At 41.2% G+C, this 23772-nt stretch overlaps 1 protein-coding gene and 2 long non-coding RNA genes across 3 annotated transcripts in view; 2 read left to right on the top strand and 1 right to left on the bottom strand.

The window, feature by feature from the left end:
• LOC116846791 overlaps positions 1 to 5092 on the top strand; it is a 180450-nt gene extending 175358 nt beyond the window's left edge. The window contains exon 4 of the long non-coding RNA XR_004378598.1: positions 3954 to 5092. This is a non-coding gene — a long non-coding RNA (uncharacterized LOC116846791). The remainder of the gene's footprint in view (positions 1 to 3953) is intronic.
• Positions 1 to 23772, bottom strand: part of LOC116846782 — a 546096-nt gene that overhangs the window by 466645 nt on the left and 55679 nt on the right. The window lies entirely within an intron of this gene.
• LOC116846792 lies at positions 12242 to 16021 on the top strand. The gene is made up of 4 exons (XR_004378599.1): positions 12242 to 12380; positions 12487 to 12689; positions 13232 to 13700; positions 14852 to 16021. It is a non-coding gene; the product is annotated as an uncharacterized LOC116846792 (long non-coding RNA).

Raw genomic sequence — 23772 nt, forward strand, 5'->3', positions numbered from 1 at the left:
TGTGGACTCGATGTAAAATGTCGAACTAGTACTAAAGATTTGCCATTATTATTTTAAAGCTTATTCGTACGAAGTTATAGATTCACGTGTAAAAACGATACGAAGACCATTAAATGCTTGAAAAGACATCGAGTGAACGTTCTTTATTTTACTCGTAAAAATTGTCGGTGCTTTGAAACTGGGTAATTGATTTTCGATTCCACTCGCGGACAAATATGACACACTTTTTGCGTTAACCCTATAATTTAAATAAAATGACTTGGAATAACTGACGAGTAGACGAAAATTATGAAAAATCCTTGAAATCTCTTCTGTTCCGTTCGCAGTTCGACTGTCGCAATGCCACTTTTATTCATGATCGAACGAACACGCGTGTATGCACGCTCTCCCTTTCGCCGAGGATTTTGCGGAAGCTCACTTCGGTGCCGTTTTCGCGGCGCCTAACGGCACTTTAAGTACCTTCTCTTCCCTTGCCTCCTCTTCCTCTTCTTCCACCTCCTCCTCCCCCTCGTTCCCTTCGTTCTCGAGAGGGAAAAAGTTTCGCGGTGGATTTTTCAAATAACGTCACCCGTGTGCGAAGTAAACTCGTACCCCACCATGTCGGCGTCAAAGGATCAATGAAAAGTCGGCTGGATTCCCTTCGAGATGGATAGCACATCTAGGCGAGTGACGACTTCTTCCACTTCTTCTTCCCGTTCTTGCCTTTTCAATCTTACGCAGCGGCCGGTGAAATCGAGAATGAAAAGCTCCAGCTGGAGGATTCGAGATCCCGTGAGGATCGATAACGTCGTAAGACTTGATTAACTAATTTTTGCAACTTTTTAGACCGTACTCCTTCTTATAGAGACACACCTGCGACATTGGTCGTTAATTTGAAAATATTTAGAGAGAACAAAATTCAGGAGAAAATAGTTGAAAGAGACAGGACGATAAAAATAATTACTCAAATCTTGTCTTACGCAAATTAATCGTATAATATGAAAATTAATGGGAAAAAAAATTGACGCGTTTCCTCAATTTTTCTCAATATAAAGTTTGTCTTTCACGTAGATTTTATAAGAAAATTCTAATGCAGAAATAACAGAACTTACGTTTAAAAAATCATGAAGAAGATCGAGATGCCGTCATGAGGAAGAAAATCGCATCTGAAAAAAAGGCTCGAAAGAATTTCTTTTCAATTCTGTACTTCTTCACCTACCAGTGAAATAATCGTGAAATTACGCTGCACAGAGAACGCGGCCATTGGACTCTTTGAGTCCGCCATGGACCCGTAGATTCTACTGCCGTGTAAACGCGGCGGTTTCGTCGGTATCCGCCAATTGTTTCGCGAGCACGAACCAAGACAATTCGGCCGAAGGGTCTGTGAAAAGATTCAGGAGAGGAAGAGTTTACACTCGTTCCTCGCCTCCCGACAGCAGTCGGTCTCTTTGCCGACGAAGGAGCGGAAAAAAGGAAGGAATGAGTAGAAAAGAGTCGAAAGGAGGCTTTCTTTGCCGCCTGGAGGACAATTACTGGAGGAGGAGCCACCTCTTCTCTCTTTCTCTCTCTCTCTCTCTCTCTCTCTCTCTCTCTCTCTCTATCCTTCTCTAGCTATCTCTACGACAGGTGTTTTCAATTAGTGGGTCGCAGATAGTATCCTCTTGTAGAGGACCTTGCCGCGAGAGACTACTTCGACGCAGAGGACATCGTCGCATAGGAATCTCCTAATATGTGTCACGAAGTAATATTCTGGATTTCAATTGTTCTTACCACATCCTTGGCGAGAACCAGCGACCACAATGGGGAACGTAAACGCTGCGCGAAAACGGTCCAACTACGAAAGCGCGTTCCCGTATGATTTGTGGTAGAAGTTGAAAAGAAGAGAATTGGGACGATTGTACCCGATGTGCAAAGGACAAACACTGGAGATTAACGACAAAATTTGCATCCGCATGGAGTTTCTTTTTATTTCGATCAAATGTGTCTCGAATCAAATGATCTATTTAGCGCTCTATGTAGATGTAGATCGTAGGTTCATAGAGAGAAGAAAGATTCGATCAAAACTCAACGGGGTAATTAACCATTGTGGTTAATGACATCACATTTTTATACTATTTGCGTATTTTTATGGAGATACACCGTTCAAATTCGGCTCTGTGCTCTATGGCAAATAATAAATCAATAATAAATCAATATACTGGACGAGTATAAAAACAGAGAAATTAAGAGATTTGCACGTAAAATATGGACTATATTATAGTGGCTAACGTTGACCTACATTCACCACGTCACGTGGAGGCGGAAGTTTAACTTTGGACGTTATTTTAGAACTCTTCGATTTTCGCGATTATCGCAATTTCGAGCTTTCTGGGATCCGGTGGTCGCTTCTCTCTCATTAGGAGAAAATTGCGGGTCCGTTCTACATTATTTCCGTATACGCGAGGATGATTACGACAAATTGTGGCTCGTCTAATCCGCTATATAATCTAGGCTCGTAGTTACTACATTTTCCTCTTTCCTCCCTCTCCCTTTCTCTTTTCATTTATGCACATGCCCTTGTATATCCGCGATCGTTTGCGGAAGGGAGACGTATGTATATGTATGACATTGCATCGCGTTGATGCGGGATGAAATAGCGGCGCATTGCTTGATTTCTAAGGCCAGAACTTCAGTATAACTTTCGCGAAGTTCTCGAAACGAAGCGGGGTGGGAAGAAGGAAACATTTGCGATGGCTGAAGTTGTCGTCACTATTCGGAGAATACATCGACACATGTTTACGACGCGGCACAAAACGCACGGACAGAAATGGATTGATCGCGGGGACATTTACGAGATGCATATCGTAAACGTGGCTTTTGGGGAAAAACTCGAAATCGATATTTTCTGTCCCGCGAAAACCTCAACAGAAAGGCGAATCGACATGTGTGTCATTCGCGATCGTCGACGGGGACGATCGCGAATGTGTTTTGCGACTCCATACGCCGTTGAAGCGACAGTTCTGCACGCTGAAAATTTCGAAAGTAAAATTAGCTCGTTTCTATTAATGCTCGTAATTGCCCGAGGTAAAATAATACCTAGTTTCGCGAAGTTTCAGCGAGCTTTCAAAGTTAAATGAGAAATGACGTTCCGCTGCAGTTGCATTTTACATCAATTTGCTATGAATAATGGTGTTAGCAATTTCCGCATGGTGTAAAGCGGCTGTTTACCCGAGGAAACGTTTGCATGATGCAAACTCCCTGTTTGCGTACAGCCGAACGTTTCACGCGTGAATGTAGGACTATAAATTATGCAAGTTCCCGAAACGATATAATGTAGTTTGCTGTTTAACTATATAATGCGTCTCGTTCTTCTCGAGCCAAGATATTCTAATATAAATTCATTCGCTCCGGGTTACATACATGTACGCGTTACACGTAGAGGTGACCGGGACTATTTGGTCACCGGGATGAGTTGGCAAAATCAATTTTTTTGCTGTTTTTTAACAGATTCCATCAAAAGCAACAGGGATTTCAAAGCCATCTTTGACATGTTTAAAAATCTTGTTTGTCTAATTTTATAATTCTTATTAAAAAATATTAGAAACAAATTGGTTTTGCCAATTTATCCTGGTAGCCAATTAGCCCCAGTCTCTCCTACGCGTCTCTGTTTCTCGCCATTTTTAAATATAATAATGTATATTCTCTTTTTCCATTTCCAAACACAACCTTATTTAAATTTTCCTACGACAGCCAAATCTTTTTCGATATTTATGACGCTTTGTTTTAACTCACATTTTGTTCCATGAGTTCTTGTTTCATTCACGTTCGAGTATTGTTTGATTTTTATTTCGGCAGAATTTGTAACAGAAAATTATTATTTTCCCTCGTGTTATCTCTTCGCTCGCTCTTAAAGGATTTCTGTCCCAGGACATTAATAAACGTATTTTCTCTCTCTCTTTCCGTTTCTACCTTTTTGTCCTTTTGTACGTTCGCAGGTACCGAGCGCGCGAAAATTTAGAGCCTCCTTTTCGGAGTGGTTCCGGATAAGAGTGGAAGGAAATGAACGCAGGACTTGCAGAGAAAGAGAGGAAAGTTCTCGAGCGGGGGATGCGACCCCTCGCGGGTAGGGATGCATCACCGGGTGCACAACGATTCGGCGTGTTGGTACGGGCGTCCCGCACTCGAGTGGAAGTACTAGAATTGAAAATCCATTATCTCTGTTTTTGCGCGAGGGCCGACGAATATTTACGCCCACGCTCCGAGAGCGAGTTTCTCAACGTGGCGAAAACAGGCGCGATCTTCGCGCCGCATTTCGTAACGTTAGCGTGATATCGAGCGCCGTCGTTGAAACGATACAAGATTACAGTTTAATTGTTTGGAACGCTAATCGATTTTGCTGCGCAGATTAATGGTCAATTTTGTTAGTCGTGTATTGTACGCGTGGTCTCTGTTAATAGTGGAAAATAAAACAGCACGCAGTAAATCACGAAACAGTATAAGACAATTACGTTAATATATAATGTATAAAAAACAAATAAAATTGAACTTGTATAAAGATGTACGACTTAATATATTTCAATCTTCTAAATATAAGCCGCTTTCGAAGCGTTCTAAGAACGTGTTAGAACTGTTTCGAAAGTGGTGCTTTCGAGTTCAACTTAGGAAAAGAATCGATGATTTGACTTTTATGCTTACAAAGCAATGTGTGAGGACAAAGAGAAATGCGAGAGAAATGGATCAAAGCCTAGACTTATATCACTTTCAAAACAAGCAATTTACATGTAGTTGCTTTTGCATATATAATTGACAGTTATGTGTGTGTGTATATGGTTGTTTAGAATTAATAGTTAACGACGACATTTACTCGGACATGGTGAGACGCGAATACAGTTATACCCGAGGGCGAAGGAGCGATAATTTAAAAACCCTGGCAGTGGCAACGAGTCGACGAAAGCGCTTCGGAAATATTGCGAGATTATTCACGACTACGACACTGCCAGATTATTCGCCGAATCGGCGCAAGATTAACGATGTCGAGCGGAAGGGCACACCGCCGGGAAAAATAACGGGTTACTCGAGCGAGGCATAAAAGGAGAGAGATAAAACGGCGAGTCGCAATATTGAAAAGCATCGATTGACGTGTACCCGGCGATTGAGGGAGGCGGGAGAAGAGGGGGAGGGAAGGGGAGAAGGGGCGAATCTAATAATCCATGCGCCTGGACGAGAGCCAACCTAAAGTCTGTAGCGCGTCGTCGTGTGCCGACCGGCAAGATGCAATTGCAATCTGTCGGAGAGCCGATGCGCTCGGAAATAGATCATCGTGCATTTCCAACGGCTGCTTGGCCAAGTATTCCATCCGTCTCTTTACTCCCGCCTTGTCGCGAGAGGAAGCGAATTACCGCTCCCGGATTTAAAATTACAAATGCACTCCGTCTTCGCGTTGCCTTCTTTATATTTGTAACTTTTGAAAAACTAACGACAGAAGTTACTTCCGATAGCGTGGCGTGTTACTCGACAAAAAAATGTATGTATTGATTGATGTAAAGAAAGTGTATTGAAGTATACTCATGCATGTATCAAGATGTATTCGTTACTACTTAGAATGGATTAAAAAATAATTCTGGAATTCTCTCTCTCTTTCTCTCTCTCTCTCTCTCTCTCTCTCTCTCTCTCTCTCTCTCTCTCCTGATTGGACAAGGTAAAAGCGCCCTAAAAAATATAATCCTGTTATAACAATGTCCTATCTTTGGATAAGCCTTTACTTTACTAATAATTTCGAAAGACCAATTCGTAACTTTGACACATCGTGATACTCAGTGAGCGATCTCGATGCCGATTAAATAATTCTACACAGTACTTGGAGCGAGTCATTTCGTTCCTGCGACTGGACGCGCGTTTCGTGTGCCAGGTATCGTATTAATAGCGGAATCGCCGTGTGGAAGCATGACCGTCAAGAGAGACGTTATCTCGCGACTGCGAGTCCCCCGGGGGCCGAGTCGAGTGCGACGTTAAAAGGAAAAAGTACAGTGCGGTACCCTTTCCGATTTAAGTCCGTGATCCCGCGACCCCTCGCGTGCGTTCGTTCGCTTGCTTGCGCAAACACCCTTCTTTATGGGCGCTTGCTATTGGAAACGCGGAAATCTCAGATAAGGATCCTCGGCGCGAACACTCGCGCATTATCAGCACTGTACGCTGTGTTTGCTCTTAAATACCCCACCGCATTGACGGCGAATAAAGGCCTAACCGGTGGGGTTAGACCACCCTTTCACGCGAGATCAGCGCAGTCGAGAAAATATGGGACCAGCCGTCTATAAATCCACGGCGCCGCGAAGATAAATTTAGGGATCCGGGAAAAAGGAAAACGGGAGACGTACAATTCGATGGAATAAAGAACGCACGAGTCCCGTAATTGAGGATTTATGATGATTAAAATGCTCGGAATGATCGACTGTTAAATTGTAGAGCTCCATGAACGATTCAAGATGCTCCAAGTCCCGAATATATATAATACAAGGATCCATTAGTGGGGTGTTATTTGCGAATTTCATGCGCGAGCTAAAAATCACGATACGGTGTTCGGCAGTTTGCGGAATTATTCGCGAAATTATTCGGCTCGCGTTCTTGTTCTTCCTATTCCCCCTCGCGCTCCTCCGACGATATTATATATCACCGGAGCTACACCGCCATTTCAGGACGCCCAGCCGCATAAACGATATAAATGACGCGAATGCGGCGTTCTCCCCGGGGTCGAAGATATTGTTTCGAAGTCGATAAGTCGTCCTCGAGAGGGTAGACGGGGCGGACAAGGACGGAGGTACCTCGAGGTGCGGCTTGAAGAAGGAGACTTCTATATAGAAGTTCGCCGGGGGAGACTACGACGTCACCTAAGGGATGACGGTAGTTCAAGAAAATGGCGTCGCAAGGACAGGCTAGACCAGACTCGGCGTACACAAAGCCACGCATAGCTACGTGTTACACCCTCGCCCGCGCCGCATTTTTCGAGACATCGCGCGATTTTATCGCGGCACGTTTTACGACGAGATCCGTGAGGCAATATAGTTATGTGTTGCGCATGGTGCAGTTGCTATACTTTTAATACTTGTGTCATGGAAGTCCTATGGATCGAAAGAATGTGAGGGATATAAAGTCGCAGCTACCGGTCTGTTCGTTTCTCCTGGCGACTCCTGGTCTTTTTTCGATGACACAAATTTCTTCTGTGAAATCTCCTTCATCAATAAAAGTACCTCTAAATGTAAGTCAAACAGAATCATATAAACAAATAGAGTCATATAGCGTCAAATAGAGTCATATAGCGATTTTACCGATAAAAAATATTTCAAATAAGAACTATAGTCTCGAGTATTGTTGAACAATATATCGCGTTGCACACTACAGTTTTTTTATCTCGGAATATTGTAAAGAAGACAATGATAACTCTACCCAATTATAGTAAAACAAATTATTTCCCACACACACACACATACACACGCGCAAAGTAAAAACAAACTGTGATCGGCATATTATATCAGTGTAATAATTTCTCTTTGTTTCTACGCCTTTCATGTCCGCAGCGGAAAATTGTTTGGATCCGTCATGGAGGGTTAACTCACGGAACGTCCCTTATAAGAAGCAAATGGACAGTGTCACACTCCTTTCGTCCTAACGTAACTCAAATGTACAGACCCCGAGACAAGGGAGACAAAATGGCAGCGTCCGCATAGGAGGCAGCTACGTGTTTCTTGGCGCAAACAACGGCGGTCAGGCCGAAGCCACGAGGGTGGTTCCGGGGCTGAAGGAGCTCCGTCGCGACCAGCAACGGATACCCAAGGCTACCCTTGGCGGTGCGGATTGAGGGGCGGTAAGGAAGATCGAGGAGCCAGCCGTAGGCGCGCGCGCGCGCGTGAGCACGGGGGATTTCAGGGGGAGAGAAGGAAGGAAGGAAGGAAGGAAGGAAGTGCGGGCCTAGCGAGGCACGAGACAATTTATGGCCGCTGGAAACAATGCTGCCGTCGGCCGACAAAGGGTGCCGCCACCCTTCGCTTGCCCCGGCCGACGAACCCCCGTCGTTGCTGCCATTGCCGTCGCCGCCGCCGCCGACGCGACGAAGTTAGCCAGACTACGGCCCCCGGCGAACTTCGCACCACGGCTCCCGCCGGGTCGTGTCACCCGAGCCTTCGCAAGGTGATTTTCCAACGGGCGCAACAACGTCTGACCGCTTGTCTACCTTCTCACGTTTCGCCTTGGGAAGGCCAGGGTGGCAGGGGGAGGAAAAATACGACGGCAGATCTCCCGGCGACGCGACGACGTTGCGGGTGTTTTCCGCCAGGACGACAATCGGAATTTATCGTGTCTACGATAGGCGAGGTCGCGCACGAGGAACTTCGATGAACCGCGAACGGTCGGGATTTCGTCGCACCTGCCGCGACTACCGAGAAGTCGCAAGTGATACTTTCTTCCCTTCCCTTTCTTTCACAATATTACCCCTACACGAGATTTCCCTCGAATTGATCGAATGGCCGATGTTCGAATTTTCACACGGCATACTGTGTTCGTCGTGTCGGAAGAAAGAATATACCATATGCGCGCACGTACACACAGAAAAATACATACTGCATTCAAGTAGATGTTACTTGTTGCAAGTATTTCATGAGTTTATATATCCACAAATCTATCATAAGTTCGCCAAGCATCATATTTATTCAGAATACATTCTAAATTCTGGAAAATTTAATATTTTAATTAAAAATATTAATATAAGACAAAAATTTGGTTAGTACATAAAGTCGAACTTAGTACACAAAGTCAACTTTTTCTTCGACAAAATTTTATAATATTCTTGTCAAGAAAATAAATCTTTCTTTTGAATATATGACAATGGACTTTTCCGAAAAATGTTTGGTGAGTATATTACAAGATTGTTATAAAGAAAATACTGTTTTTTGCAGACAACCATTACTTAAAAAAGGAAAGTAAACTGAGAAATCGTTTTTTTTGGCAGTGGAATAATATTTTTCTGTATATCTTTTATTTTCGCGTATTCTATTATTCTCCGCGCAAATATTTATTCAACTGAGACAACAATAACTGCCAATTGTGTTCCGGGAAAATAATTTTATCGTTGAACGTAGCAAAGTGCGTAACGTAAAATCTTGTTAGTCTCTTTCTTTCGATAAACGTGCGGAAATCAAGTTTCAGAGAAACGGCGGAAGAAAACACCAAGTCTCTTTCCCATCGCGTAGACATTTTCAATCATTCGGTACGATAAGTCGCGTTTACTTTTCTCACGGTAGTCCCGTTCGATCGAGCGATTTTCAAATCCAAGCTTTAAACGGTACAAACGACATTACCACCCGCGCTTACAGAGAGCCGCGTTCGACTCTTCGCGCTTAAAGCGATACTTTCAATCAGCGAAACACGCTATCGACCGGCTGCTTTGCTGAATCCGATAGAGCGAAATGGACCCCGAAGTAGCGCGAACGATATCATCAGCGTCAGGGACGAATCTCCCTGCGCTCAGCGCGTTGGAGTCCGTCCAAAGAAAATGCTGAAACTGAGACGGTTTGCGGAAACGGGTACGTCGAACTCGGCACGAAAGGACTGACCTGAATCCCGAATCCTTTTGAGGATCGAATAACGCTTTAACGTTCGCTCTGATCGCGACCGCACGCGAAATTTCCTACCTCAAATCCCTCTTTCTCCGAATCTTCAATCACGCTACCTTTTTAATAATAACGATGTGTTCGCGTGCTTAAACGTTGGATTGATCATCCGGCTTCTCGCGTCGCTTCTCTCACGCGCTGTTTAATTCTAAGACGGTTGAATCGATTGTTCAGTCATTGTTGATCCGTCGACAACACATAGATACGGAGCGCATTGTTGAACGTACTTTTTACTGGTCTACGACTGATGTGGCTGTTGCCAAATATCCGGAGCATAATTCTTTATTATTTCCACGTCGACTACATCCGCCGGCGAGACACTCCGATTCTGGAACATCGTCTACAGGAAGCCACACTCGGCGGGCTGTCGCGGGGGCGGCTGGCACGTAACCTCGCCTAGCTAGCTAGCTAGCTAGGCTACCCCAGCGTTCGTTTCAGCTGCCTCTATTCAGGGAATTGGATCGTACGTACAGATATCTCGAGTCTGAACGCGACGAGTTTTAAGGGTATCAAAGGACAGGATATTAAAGTCTCTCTTACGAGAGCGTGGCGAGGACGGGTCGCTTCATGGCGATGGTAAAGTATCGTTACGGTGCAGCTTCCTGTGCATCCAACCGCCCCTCTCGCAACCCCGTTCTCTTACTTCTCCACCCCCGAACATGCTGCCGCCCCCGCGTCGTCGTATTTTATATGAAACGCTGCCACCGCTTTCTCCGCACGGCAAAACCGCGGCGCGGCATTACGCGGCCCGGTTTCGAGCGAGACGTAATCCCCGTATGAATTATCTAGTCCCGGCGAATCCGCGGGAAAGGTCGAAAAAGCGCGGACAGAAGCCAGAAGAGCATTATCCGAATGGAATTTGTAATTATTGAGATTCTTAAGAGATCATCCGTGTGCTCGTTATCTTTGGCCCGCGATTCCATTTATCCGCGCGCTCTTATGGGTATCTTGAGATTATCTCTTTGCAAGATGTAATTGAGGATTACTGGGTGAAACGGCGGAAAGATAAAAGTGGGACATGTGCGAGTGAGATAAGATGATAATGATAAATATACGATGGGAAAAGATACAAAGAGAGAGAGAGAGAGAGAGAGAGAGAGAGAGAGAGAGAGGGAGGGGAATGAGGAAAGAGGAGAAAAGAAATTATGAATTCTTAATGCTTTAAGTAGAGGAAGAGATCATGATGTTAGACTACGTGCTAGTATACTATTCGATTCACAAAGAGAAAATATTTTATATCAGGGAGCTATACTTAGAGAAAGTAGAAATTAATACATTATTGCAATATTAACGGCTTGAGTGCTACGAAAGACCGCAAGAGCATACGACAAAATGCCACCCCAAAGCTGCGGGTCCTGTGTTAATGCGCTCGGAGAATAAATTAAATCGCGTAACTGTGTTACAAGAACTATTTCCAAGCACTGAGTAACAATTGCATAACAACATAAAGACAAGTCGTGAGACAAGAGAAGGGAGCGTAATAACGCTTGTCGGAAAATCTATTAGGTCGGCGCAAAAGATTTGTCGTTATCCTGTTACACTCTAACTCGTAAAAAGTTACTGATTCGGGTATTAAGGGGAAAATAGGAAAATCTCGTTAGATGTCTGAGAGAATACCGAGAGTCAATGTTGTTTATTTTATTCGTAAAATTATTAAGATGCTACAAAACTAGATAAATTTATTTTCAATTTTATTTCAAGGGAATAAATCTTTTTTCATCAACTTGATAACGTGAAGCAAAAGGAACTTTCACTAATATTTTAAAACGACGAAGCTCGCATAATGCTTCTTAAGCATAATTAATTACTGATTCGTGTTCATGGATCGTTACTCGGCTATTTCTTGGTGTATAAGATTAGCAAGCGGTCAGAGATTCAAACACTCACGTACAGTGAGTCGCAAAACGGTTTAGCACAATGAACTTTAGAACGTAGCCGATGGTCCGATAAGAGAATTTACTTTTGAATGACTCGTTCTCCTATTGGACCATTAGCTACGCTCTGAAGCTCATTATGCCTAAATCATTTTGCAACCTACTGTACGCGCACAGCTATGCAACAGACAGACGGGTACACATCATACAGAGGCACACAGTACACGAAGTTATAATTATTCGTGAAATAATAACTAGCCATGAATGTTTGTGCCTAAATTTCGACTCGGGCATCTCCTGATTCTCGGTATGCTCGTCAGACGTCCGTTGGAATCGGACATAACTCGTATAATAAATGACTAGACGCACCTGGGAATATATGATGTACTGCCGCCCACGTCTCAGCATTCCGGCGTCCCGATTCAGCAACCTGCTCCCAGCAGCATGCTCATCGGCTGCACTCCAGACGCTCGCTCGTATCACCGACACTCACGTAAATACGATTCGTATTCACCGATCGGAAAAATGCTTGTTAATTAACGCGATACTGAGGAGATTCCCGCCGAATATATCGACAAAATGTCTGCCCAACGCGGGAATCGCGACTAGCGCGCCGCTGTGGCGCCTCACTAGTGATATCACGGACTACTGAGTTTATAGAGCGACGCGCGACCAATCAGAATACGTAAACAAAGTGGGCAGAAAATAGACTGGTCTCCCGTCTATCATCAAGTGTCGCTATCTGCCATTAGATGGAGATCACAAGAATCAACACTGCAAAAACATTTTAGACGAGGCGATCAAGCTTACTTTAGAGCGTCGTGTACTTTTTTCGAGTGTGTTCATCACGTCCCGAGTCGACGAACGTCATGCATTCCGTCGAGTACGTGTGAGTACAGTCACGATTCTCGTCGTGTGATTCAAACATTTCGTCGATTATTTAGGTATTGGGTTGTCGTCAATATCACGTTATTTAATTCGCATTTCCCCGGTAGCATCGTATCTATACATGTGAGTACCGGTACTAAAGAGAGCAGAGAGTACCACGACGAAATAACCGGGAGCAGAATATTAAATCGGAGTGCCTGGACGCCGGACGCAGATAGCGATACATCATGCACTTTCAGTTGCCCCAAATCATACAGGTCTTTGATTTTAACGAACAGTTGAACACAGAGAAGCTACAGTCGATATTTAGGTTGGTATTCATAATCCATCATCACTTAGTGACAATGGTCTAGTTTATATCGTGCACTTGATACGCATACTAAATAGTAACTTTCTATTAAATAATTTTAATATCGACGATGTATATAAATAATATATTAAACTGATATAATACTCATCGATAAGACGTATCGATTAAACGTGTTATCGTTGATATGCATTGTCAATATTAAAATTATTTAATAGAAAGTTAATATTTAGTACACGTATCAAGTGCACGATGTAAACCAAACCAATAGCATCGTGTATCATCTTTAGATAAGATCTACTTGAAACTACAAACACTACAAACGCTAAAAATTTTGGAGCGTTTAAAAAGATTATGTTTTCTCTATATGACATTTCGAAGCAGCTGTAGTGCCAATTAGATCGTATTCTCTGATTATGCGTCAACTTAATCTCATAAATCTAACCTGTATCATAAATGCATCAACTTAATCTCATAAATCTAACCTGTAAACTTATCTATAACCTCAGATTAATAATGACAAAACCTGTACTTATTTCTTACAGGGAATACTAATGCTAAAGGAGATCGCCAGGCTGTTCGTTAATCTCAAACATTCTTCGGGAAGCTTATCTCGCAGAAATCACGGCGTGATCTCGCTAATCTTCGAGTTAGGGTCGCGCGACTTCAGTGTCGCTTAACTGCTCGCGAGTGCCGTTTTGAAAGCCGGAAATGAAAGATTTGCTAGACACAAGGGTCCCGGTTCCCATCGCGCAGGGCTGTGGGCGTCGACGAGTGAGTGTGGCCTGTTCCGGTCGATGCGTTTATCTCTCATATGCTCGATCGATGCAAATGTGCGGCGCATTTACGCGATGAAGTTCATCACGTAGCTCTTTACATTGTTGCGCCGACACGCGTCGCGTCGTTACAGTTATGGTTTAACGCATGTTAGCCGAAGCGCAACGGGGCTGTTATAGGAAGAGGGATTTCTATTAAGTCGATAACCTGGGTTATACAATTGAACGACATATAAATGTAAGTGAAATTTAAATGAACGTTAACTGAGCTAAGAAGATATATTCGTTATTTTCGTTGGCGGGAAATAGCAACATTGCCACGCTAAAGTTAATCCTTTATGCTCCAGCTTAGAAACTTTTGGCATTCTATTCCGTATACTGAGGAAAGAATACTTGAAAATTGGAGATGTGGGATATAAAGTTTATTTCCGAGAATATAAACTTTATACCTCTCCCTCTTGCGAATGAATTTTCAAGTATTTCTTTCTCTCAGTACGTATACTAACTCGTTTGGCACTGATAATATAATGAAACTGTGCTGAATTCAAATAAAATTACAGACCACATATGCGACAATGTTGACAAATAGATTCTCTTCACTCGGTTTAATAACATTTATGAGAAAATTGCGAACGTTGTGTAAAAATCCGCGGGGAGCAATGGATTAATTATAATCGTGGACTCGATAATCGGAGGTCGCGGCGCAACCGGTGGACAATCACACAGATTTAGATTCGGGGTTTAAGCCAGTCGTGGAATTTAAATGCAAAGCTACAGTTTTAATTCGAACTCGGTGGAAAGTCGAGTCGCGCCGCGACGCAATAAAACCCGATGAAACGCGAACGTCGCTTCGGGGTGGCGCGAAAGAGGATAATTTTGACCTCACCGTGCCGAGAGCGAACAACGAAGATTCCGGCGTCGGAGTATGCAAAATAAAGCGCAACGAGCAACGTTCGGCGAGGGGCGGTTATAATCGGGTGACTAATTTCAAGCGATAATTCCTTGGCCGCTGATGATCGCATTTTTGTTTAACGACGTCGCGCCAAATTCCGACCATTGCACGCGAGAAGTTCTCCCAGTTATTCTTAATTATTCTTAATTAATCTTAATTAAGTAACATGTTGCTCAGACGTGTTAATTATTATAAAGGGCTTTATCCTCATTTCGCATAATACGAAATGTATGTCTATTTCATTAAAGAGCGTTATTTCATGCATTTCATGCAAAGCAGCGCTACACGACAAACAGTTGTAACGAACGCGCTGAAACTAAATTAAATATTGCCTCGTCACACGACGAGGACGCATTGATCAATGTTTCGCGATAAAGAGACACTTTTATATAATTATGTCCCGCTGTTATATTTATTGTATCATCATTGCATTACAGGTGCAGTTTTAATGGAACTCGTTCAATGAAGCAATATTATCAGCTCGATAAGTCAACGCTTATTTCGACGTAAAACAACCCAACATGTTTATTAGTGGAACGCAAAGCACGACCTGCGGTTTCGACACCTTCGATCGAGCCGATAGAACTCACTACAGAGCGACGCAGCACTGTCGGCTCCCGAATTATTCGAGTGATTCGCGAAGGCGCAGATCGTAGTTGCGCAAATAGTTCCGGGAAAATAATTTCGGGACAACAATGAAACGCTGGAGGAATTCTGCGGTTCGTCGGTGTCGGCAAGTTTAGGGCGTGAAGTACACACGTGGTGGATCCGCAGTGTGTGGCCCGCCGAAAACAGGAGTCTGCAATTATGCGACCGCGCGCTGAGGCCCGAGACGCATCAACGAAGAGGAATACTGGCTGGCCTGGCGGTGGTCGGCACGGTTGGTGAACGTCAAGTCGTTGTGTCGTCGTCGTCTGCGCCGAAACGGACCCGAGTCATTAGGAAACCTCGCAGGAAAACGCGCATACAATGTGAATATACGACGCGATGCACCAAGGAGTCTCTCCCGCGAGTTTGGTATTATTTTTACTGCCGAATGACTCTTGTTTTAGCAAGTCAGAGGCTATAACCTGCCAGCAAGTCTTTCTGCTTCTTTTAATCCTCATTTTGAACAATTAATCGATTTTTAAGAATTATAATTAGACCGATTTTATTTATATGATAATCAAGTTTTTACATACAAAGAAATAACATAATAATATCAGCAATATCTCAGTGACTAATCTAAATTTAGCTAAAAGGCTAATTATTCTGCTGTCATTGCTAAGGACTATCGCAGTTAAAATGTATTTTCTGTAAAATATGAAATTATTAATTCGAATTAAAAGCGCATATTTGTTTGTCAAATAGTCAAGGAAAAGTGGCAGCTATTTCGGCTCTATAAGGAATTAATTTTACAGTTTGTCCCGCGTATTACGCGCATTAATCCACCAAAATTTTTTTCCTTTCATTAATATTTTAATAATTACCATGGCAGAATTTCTATACAAAATAGCACAGGATTTTTTTATTATATTCAATTTATTATATTCAATTTAATAAGTTCTCCCTGCACATTTTTTTTACGAGCACAGGAATTCAGACACCCTATATAATTAATGGAAATATAAAACAAGTTTTATATCTCTTCACACTTTATCCTTTTATTATATATTTTTCCATTAGCGTTGGAAATGTATGCAAAATATTTGACACGTCTATATATCGACGCTCATATGCAAATAGAGCTTATGAAATTGAACGGAACAATTTTCTACTATTTTACAAATAATTACGATAATTATTCCATTATCTTGATCCACATAATATCGTTAAATTAACTTATTTTTATGTTACAGACATTTAAAGCCGGTATGAGTATTAATTTTGGACTCGAAATTTGCGCACGTGCGACTCTGGCACTTGTTCTACGCTTGCGCTAAAGCTAAGGTGAATGACCGCATATCTGTAGCGAGCGGGGCTCTGCTTATCTGAGCAGCGGAGAAGGGGGGAATAGAGGGGGAATAGAGGGGGGAATGGAGGGGGTAGTGAGCCGTGCCACTGCGTGCCGTCGCCCACAGCGTCAGGTGACCTTGCGCGAGTCGGTAGTCGCGTGCCGCATTTCTTTCACTCGCCGCGTCGTCACGTATTCACCGCTCGCTACAGCGATAACGCCGAATAATCTAGATCGCGAATCGATAAAATCATCAATAACTCCATTTGTAGACGTCGTAGCGACTTGAAACAAAGATCATTGGAAAGGGAAAATTTCCGCGCTTCCGGATGTGGTATCATCCGTCCGTGGTACAAAGATCAAACAGCGTGATTATGTAAGTACAAAAGACATCGATATTTGTGTTTGTGTTAAGCCCAACATTAATCTATATCAAAAATCAGTGGAAAATCTTGTTTAGATTTGTAATGCAAAACGATGTTTTACGTTTTTTACGGATATAAAGTGCAATTTAAAAATAAAGGAAAATGATAATAATAGGGGCTTTCTATCTAGCAGCGAATATTTTAGTCGTAATGTTGAGATTCAAATAACTAATAAATTTAATATCTGCAATAATGACATTTGCTATTTTTATTTAATAACATAGCTGCTACAGTTATATTTTATCTTCTATAGTTAATTTCTCTTCTGTGTGACACTTGTCAAATAATAAATTGTTCTACTATTTTGAATTTTAATTTTGACCAGTGATTTTTAGAGATTTTTAAGAATTACTTTAGATACATTTTATTTATATAAGGAGGCGATTTAAAAAGATGTGAATTTAAATACACACAAGTAAAGACTTTAGTTACTTTAAGTAGAAGTTGTGGATTAAATAATATCAGCTTGGTCTAAAGGTTTTGTGGTCTAAAGTAACAAAAACACTTCGACTCGCGCTTCGTCCAACTTCTCGAACTGTGTGTATGTGCCCGACCTTAAATTTTGAATTCGTTTAAAATTTTCATGAAAAAATTCAGTATTTTAAGAAAAATCGAATATTATCTCGTAGTCCGTTGATTTACTATCTCGTACAAATTTTCTATTCGTAATTGTCGACGACATCAATTTTATCAAGTTTTTCATATTCTATGCACTTTAGTTTTTCTAATTCTGTTTCTGTTTGTACAAGGAAAAATATTTTCGGTGCACTCAGTTCTGTAGATGCTTCATCATAGATAGATCGATAGTCACTAAAAGTTTTCGACCAGCCGCATTCCTAGATATGCATGCAGTTCTCATGACTGTTGATTAGTATAGAAAAAGCGAAAGCATATTTTCTGAACTAACAGTGATGATAAGCACATAGCTAGAAACGAATGTAATTTGTTGAAAATGTTTAATTTAACTATTAATTTATCCAATGGTAAAACATCCACCAATAATCAATAATCTAGTTGATACACAAGAATGCTGCACGCTGATTGGCTACCGCGCGCCACCTGTCGCGCGGCGATCGTTTCCGTGTATACAGTGCGCGCTTCTTCGATCCTTTTGCATCGAGCAACCGCCACAGACACATCGATCCACATTGCTCCGCGTTCTTTTGTTCGACGAAAGTAAGTCTCGTACGGAAATGAGTATCGAGAGTGCCGAAAATAGCGATGTACGATCATCCAGATATGTGTCAGGTACATTGTTAGGAAGTAATCTCCTAGTTTCGCGATACATAACCAGTACTTGTCGCATCGTGTTGAGTCGATGTTTCTCTTACACTTGTTACCATCCTCTTGCGTCTCGCTGTATAGCAGCAGAATCGGATAATCGTCGGGTTTATTGATTTGAAATTAGAAATTTGCTGATAATCAGAGAGAAAGAGAAAGATAAAATGATGCTAGAAATATACGCGGCCGAATCTCGGATGATCGCGTCGGCTTGGTATTAGCAAGAGAGAGAAAGAGGTATATAAAGCGCGACACCGTTCACATCTTGGCGCGCATTTTCGATGTACGTCGTCAATTGCGCGTCCATCTTTGATTTCGATCTTTTTACATCGAGCAACCGCCGCGGATACATCGATCAACATCGCTGCGCGTTCTACGCGTCTTTTGTCCGTCTTTGGTCCGAAAGTAATTCTAATGCGGAAATAAGACTGGGAATGTCGAAAATAGCGTGAGATTCTCGATGTCATAAGTACGTTAATAGCGAATGATCGTTTCTCGTTTGCAACTAGTGCTTATCGTGACGTGTTAGTGTCTATCATACTCATTGTTATCTTCAATTCACTCAAATAGCAATAGAATAAGACGATCGTCGAATTTGTTAATGGGTAATCAGAAATTTGGTGATAATTATAGGGAAAAAACAAAAGGAGTATTCGCCAAAGGGATATTCGTTAGAAGGATATTCGCTAGAGGGATATTCACCAGAGAGATATTCATGACGCCAAATCTTCGCCGATTATCGTGAGCAGTGCGAGCATTTTACAATTTAAAAAAGTGATTATCGCACTTGAATTTCATTACATTTGAAAGAAAAATAGCATAACCTGTAGTCGAATCTCATACTATTGATATTTCCGTATCGAATTCTTGTTGTCGGTGAGCTCAAACAATATCTCTATCATTGTGATTAATTAGAAAAATATTTTCTGTTTGCAGATGTAGAGAGCTTGCAGACGTGGCAAAGGTGTCTGTGATTCAGGTGGTTGCGGATGCGGTACCGAAGGATTCGGTTCGGGCTAAGCAGAATCGACTCGAAGGTTTGTATCTCCTATATTTCTTTGTTTAACTCTTTGCAATCAAAAACTAAGATATAATTTTCGAAATGAAACTTACTGAATTACGATTGCAAAAAGCTGATCCAGTTATACACGCATTTATCTATTAAACTAGACCATTAAAACTAATCAGCTATTTTTCTATTGCAGGACGAAGTTGACGATATGTTTTGGTGAGTGAAAAAAATATAAACTGGGTGGTGATATATATACCATTTTTATATAGCAGGCATTTGTGAAACTCAACAAATCAATGCGATTTATTTTGATTGTAGATTTTTGCATGTTGTGTATGTCCCTTTATATTTATACTACTTAAAATAATTAAGGAATTATCTAAAATATCTAAGATAAAAGTATCAATGTCGGACATGTACCTAACCCTGGATATTCTTATTGTTTTGGTCTTAAAATATAAATATTTACAGCATAAAATATATATACAAATATTGAGTATATACATACTTTCTATATTTTAAAAGTATCCATATTTAAAGACCAAATAATACAAATGTCCAGGATTAGGTCCGTAAATTGGTACTTTCACTTTATATTTATTTACTTTATATATATATATTTTATATATATATATATATATATATATTTGTATAAATATTTTATTTTTCTTTTATTCACAATTATCGTTGTAGAATTATTCTTTAATAGCGCAACTATTAGCACAGTATGATTCCTCAATTGTCTTATGCAATATACAACGCATATTAGAATTGCGCCACCAGTCACGTAATTCGCGATTATTGCGTTCAACGTCAATAGATTTCGCGGTCAACGTGGTCATTAGTTTTTTTAATTTCATTTTTATTTTTTCTATATTCAATTGCGATCTGATTTCGTAAATAAAAGCACTTCTTATATTCGATTTCATGGAAAATTGAATGAATTTTATTAATTTCAATCTTATATTTCTGTCTTATTCGCGGTAATGTGGCCGCGTAGATTTCGTGACAGTCGAGATTTCGTTTTCAATTTCTTACATAAACTTCTTTGCATGAGATACAATACTATCGAGTACCGATATTTCTATGTGAAAATAGTACAATAGTCATATAGCGAGTAAAGCTAAAGTTTTTTCATTTGTTTACGCATTTGCGCGCAGTTTCATTATAGAGAAACCTTAAATAGTTATATTTTGTTCGCACATGAGATTTCTGATTTCCGTTTTCTTATATTTACATTCGAATTTACGATCACATTTTTAGAAAAATAGGAAGTTTGCTAAATTCGCGAAAATATTCCGGAGATATTCCGGAAGCCAACTTCGCAGAGATATTGCGAAGTTTTGCGCAATGTCGCAGAGCAATCTTTGTACAAATGTTGCGTACATTGTGCGTGAGAATTTCACGCCACTTGCGATTCTTCGTCTACGTGCCGCGTTGATAGATTTCGCGACCAGTTCTTCATTGGTGTCGTGTTTATTTCGCTCTCTCGGATTTTAATTTCATGATTCTCGTTATCGATTTCTTGTGTGCGATACGAGCTGCAAGTATATGCTGAAATGACATTATAACTCGCCGCGAATAAGTTTGATAGAATTGCTGAATTCGATACGCGTTTTTGTTTATTTTTAAAATCTTTTCTGCAACGAAAATCCCGTTTGTTGACGGAGCATTAAGGTTTACAAGACGCGATATTTCTTTTTTTTTTGGGCTTTCACGATTTTCAGCTCGCAGTTATTTACATGTGAGTGACATGCAAATGTATATCCTAACAAATATCTAAATTCATTATATATTTTTCGTTAAATCGCTAAACGTTTAAACGATCACGGTCGCGACTAAAATGTGCAATAAAGAAAGTGAAGTGAAGTCTCGATATGAGATGACTGCAAGACATTGCGGAGGCTGCACAAATATTGGGCGATGCAGTCGAGACGCAGCGGTGGGTTTCATCGATGCACAGGATGGTTGGACATCGCGGAATATCTACAATAAAATGGTGAGTGTGCAATATGAAAGCTCAGAAAGCTTTAAAATTATTATGTAGTGCATGCTGTATTTAGATATAAATCGCATTGATTGTTGAATCTAGTTATTTTCTACACACAGAAAAATACATACTATATTCAAGAAAATGTGCTTATTTGAATTATTGCATAAGTTTATATATTTGGAAATTTATCATAAATTTCATCACAAATTTCATCACAATTTCAAACATTAAATTAAAAAAAAAACATTGTAATCGCTTTTCTTAGTAATACACGGAGAAAAATAATTTTGCTCTTTTAGCAAAATCGTCGTTGCTACTGTATATTCGTAGTGACATCAAAAAAATTTAGTTGACACAATTAATTTTACAAATTATTCGTTATCAGAGCAGAAGTAGTTTCATTGCCAGGATAGAAAAAAATTTGTTGAGTATATTTGTCCTAAGAATCAAGTTAATTTCCTATTGATGCAAAATAATGTATCCTAGCAAATTTATTTACTATTGGAGCAAAACTGCAACTGCTTATATAAATCCATCCATGGTTTTTATAGCAAAATAATTTGTAGATTCAGCAAATTATATCCAGCAAATAGTGATTAGTACTTTTAGCAAGTCGTTTTGCAGTCCATATAATAACGAAATATTTTGCTAAACTAGTAGAAAATTTGCTGGGCGAGCAAATTATTTTTCTCCATGTAGTATGATATTTTTTTGTGTGTACACATCTAATACGAGAATTTATATAGTGTTTATATTTATATATTGCTTTTTATATATGAAAAATATGAATGAAATATTGTGTTATTTTTATATAATCGTGTTTTCCTGGTCAGATTTTAATAATAATATCTACCAATACTTTGCATATTATTATACACTTGTTTTATTAACAAAGTGATATCGATTGCACCGACGATATCTCAATGAATAAAGGTGCTGAGATACTATTGAAATTAGACATTTGTACCCTTTAAAGATATATTAGCGAAACGTCGACAGAATCTTTCCGATAACGACGTTCCATTCTGCGATTCGGTTCCTTGTTCGTGTAAATTGCGGAATATTCTTCGCGAATATGTCTCTCGCAAAGATAATAGGCACCCGCTCGAATTCCTCGCATTTTCAATTAATCTCAGTAACGATGGCTCAGTTCTTTCGGACGCTTAATCGTGTAATTGCAATTAGTGCCGGCTTAGAGGTATCAGCAAGATTGAATCGTTCGATAATTTCCCGCGCGGATCAGAGATATACGCGACACTAAATCTTGCTGGGTTGGGTCGATTTGCTATAAAACATTGTGAACACTCAGTCTCGCGGATATTTTACCATCGATAGATTGATTAATTATTAAAAGTTTTATGCTTTGAACACATTCGCATTTTATGAATTAATTAACAGCAATGAGGAATGCGTGACTAGAAACGAATGCAGATGGTCGAAAATTTTTAGCGATTATCAATCAAGTGAGATAATATGATAATAATGGTAAGGCATCTATGGAGTTAAGTACAGTAACTCCATTCATGCTGTCCGAGTGACATTTGAAAGTTTTGTCTCAAGCATATTATATTACAAATATTCTCTCGTATAATGGCTATTAATACAGATCTGTATCCTCTATACGTGTCGTCGCAATGCTATCCGTTTGCTCCGCGTGACTCTATACATGTTGTTACAACAGCTAAGATTAGCACCTTCGATATCAAGTTTGTAGAACACCACTGACTCAGTGCAAGCTCGTGTTTGTTTCTTACAAATAAAGAGGAACTGCATTCAGCGAAGTTGCGAGTGAGAAGACTAAGCTCTCTTCTCTGTCCGTGGAGTTTCTTGCTTCGGCACGACGACCCGATAAGATTTGTTACCGACACGTCGAACTATCAATTAACATTTAATATGATACGTCGTCTTGGTGATACTCGAGGTGCGATACCTCTCGCGACGCAGCACTTTATTCGTTTCATCGCGTTACCTCGACAAAGAGGATGGGTGGGCGGTGAGGGGCAGAAGATGCAGCGTCCTTTGAAAGCGAGAAACTTGATCGTAACTCGACGGGAATGCCGTAAAGGGATCCTCGTTATTGTCGAGCATCTTCTGGCTGATCGAATGAGAGTGAAGTAACGTCACCGGCGTGGCGGGAGGATCGCCGAAGAATGGCAGCCCCATTTCGACGACACGAATCGCTCATAAGGATCTCCGGGGCGAGGGATCCCCAGGAGCGGGTTTCTCGTGCCACTTAAGGGCGAACACGGTCGAGCCTGCGGGGGGTCCGCGTCCTGAAAGCTGCGCGAAAGCTCCGAGGGAGCTGAGACGCGCTGGAAGATTGCATTTAAGATACTCGACTCGGTATTTATAGACTTCTAAGGAGTCAACAAGAAGCCGGTCCCCCGGCTCCGCGCGAACCGGGATCGATCTCCGTCATTACGCGAACACATCGCGGAGCCTTCGCCCCATTACCCGCGCGTCGTCCTGAAAATCGTGTGATTCACTGTGTCGGGGCAAATGGATCGCGCAAAAAGTCACGACGAAGGAAGGCGCGCTCCATTCAGTCCGGGAGTCTTTTACGACGTAGGACGCGCGAGTCGCTTTCAAAAGGATATCATTTCAATATTTATACGCGGTTTTTGCTGCGGGAGAAGAGAGGGGCGGGGAACTAACCGTCTCGCCAGCTCGTGTTTAGGCATTTATGACGAATGGCTTATCCGAGGATTATTGCG

Source organism: Odontomachus brunneus, unplaced genomic scaffold (genome assembly GCF_010583005.1).
Source record: "Odontomachus brunneus isolate Ranch 3 - 2012 unplaced genomic scaffold, Obru_v1 Obru_scaffold_069, whole genome shotgun sequence".
Lineage (NCBI taxonomy): Eukaryota > Metazoa > Arthropoda > Insecta > Hymenoptera > Formicidae > Odontomachus > Odontomachus brunneus.